Source organism: Penaeus monodon, chromosome 23 (assembly GCF_015228065.2).
Source record: "Penaeus monodon isolate SGIC_2016 chromosome 23, NSTDA_Pmon_1, whole genome shotgun sequence".
NCBI lineage: Eukaryota > Metazoa > Arthropoda > Malacostraca > Decapoda > Penaeidae > Penaeus > Penaeus monodon.
Window position 1 is genome coordinate 25,342,723 of NC_051408.1, and position 919 is coordinate 25,343,641.

A 919-nucleotide genomic window follows, 5' to 3' on the forward strand; every position below is an offset into this window, starting at 1 on the left:
TCCCCCCACGCATAGATAAGGAGCCTCGCATGTCGTCTGTCAGGACGAATGGTTCGGGAAGACGGTATCCATCAAATGTTCCAACCCTGACGTAGAGATGGCCCCTCCATGTCGTGGATGGGGTTGGCGTATCTTGAACGTGTCACTGGGCACACCCCATTCGTGCAAACGACCCTCCCGGCATCGCGATGATTATCTGCAAGCGAAGACCCTCGTCTCCTCCAGGCCCCAGCATAAGAGTTCATTGGACAAGTAGGGGTACACCTGCAAACTGGAATGACAAACGTGAGCAACCTGCGACCAAACAGCAACTGAAACAGAGAAATCGTAAATTAGTAGACATGTCATATTGAGACTTCGCTTAGAAAGAACAGAAAATATGAGGCTTTAATAAACAAACAAAACTTAAAACTAATAAAGCAATTAAAATACAAAATGGATGAGAACAGATGACATCAAGTCGGAGAGAGGGTCGGTAATCTCACCAAACTCAAGAGCGCATTCACCATAGGGTCTTCTACTTCCTGACTATCTAGATCATTAGTCTCCAGGTCATCGTCTCGTCAGGAACAGTTATATCAATTTCTGAAGACTGGTGATACAATCGAATCTGGTTACGATGCACTCGATACGATTTCCTTTTTCCTTGTAATTCTTTCACCACATAAGTAACAGGTCCCGGGTTTTTTTAATCACACGTAAAGGTCCTAGCCATCTTTGGGAAAGGGCCTTTTCTCTACGAGATCGTCAGGCGGAGTTCGACGAAGAACCCAAGCTCCAGGATCTCTCAGCAGGTTTCATGCGGCGCTTGGTACGTGATCGATTCCCTGTAGTTTGGGGTTCCAAGGCAACGTCCCGCCGTTCAAGGCGTGTAGATGATTTGGCAGCAGAATTTCATTAGTAGTAAATTTGTATGTTT